Source organism: Marmota marmota, unplaced genomic scaffold (genome assembly GCF_001458135.2).
Source record: "Marmota marmota marmota unplaced genomic scaffold, marMar, whole genome shotgun sequence".
NCBI classification, from domain to species: Eukaryota; Metazoa; Chordata; class Mammalia; order Rodentia; family Sciuridae; genus Marmota; species Marmota marmota.
The window spans coordinates 4,361,579-4,362,320 of record NW_025999895.1 but is presented as its reverse complement, the minus strand read 5'-3'; the positions used below and the strand labels follow the sequence as shown (position 1 = coordinate 4,362,320).

Genomic DNA, 742 nt, shown 5'->3' with positions numbered 1-742 from the left:
CCTGAGACCCCAGGCCTTCCTCGCGGGGCCCCTGGCACCCACGCCTTCCCGCGGAACGGAACCGAGGAGCCGCGCCCCGCTGAGCCGCTGGGGCCTGGACGATGCCCCCGGAAGTGGGCCCGGGGCGGCGCAGGCGGCCGCGGTGGGTGAGCCGCGCGCGACTGTCCTCTTAAACCCCGCTGCTTTGCTCTCTTCGCAGGGTTTCCGCGGGAAGTGAGGAACTTCCAGGCCCCGGCGGTGGGGTGAAGGCGTGCAGAGACTCCTCCCTCCAGAAAGTGACCTCCGTTTGGGTGACCAGGTATGTCCAGCGGGGGTCCAGCGTCCGCAGGGCCGTGGTCCGGGGAACGGCGCCTGTGTTGTCGCACCTGCCCAGTGGCCTGTGCAGCCCGTACCAGGCAGCCCCACCCTGACCTAGAGTAAGTCCCGGGAGCCCTCCCGGGTCGGAATTTGCAGTAACAGGTGTGAGCACTCTGGCAGCCGCTTGGTGGTCACGTATGATACTGCAAACAGGCGGAAGAACTTAGTGGTATTGGACCAGGCGCCATGGGAAGCGTTGGGGATACACAGGTGAAACAGCCAAGGCTTTTCCCGGGGAGTTTCCGGCCAGCTGGGGAGATAAAGTTAAATTACCACACTTAGGAGGGTGCCATTCCCGGGGCACCGAGGCACACACGCATAGTCCCAGTTACTGGGAGGTTGAGACAGGAGGATTGGAAGCTCACGGCCAGCCTCGGCAATTTGG

General features: G+C 64.7%; 1 non-coding gene across 1 annotated transcript; it reads left to right on the top strand.

The window, feature by feature from the left end:
• The first annotated feature begins 332 nt into the window (after positions 1-332).
• On the top strand, positions 333-512 carry LOC125615003. The gene has a single exon (XR_007345571.1). It is a non-coding gene; the product is annotated as a small Cajal body-specific RNA 16 (non-coding RNA).
• Positions 513-742: the final 230 nt, after the last annotated feature.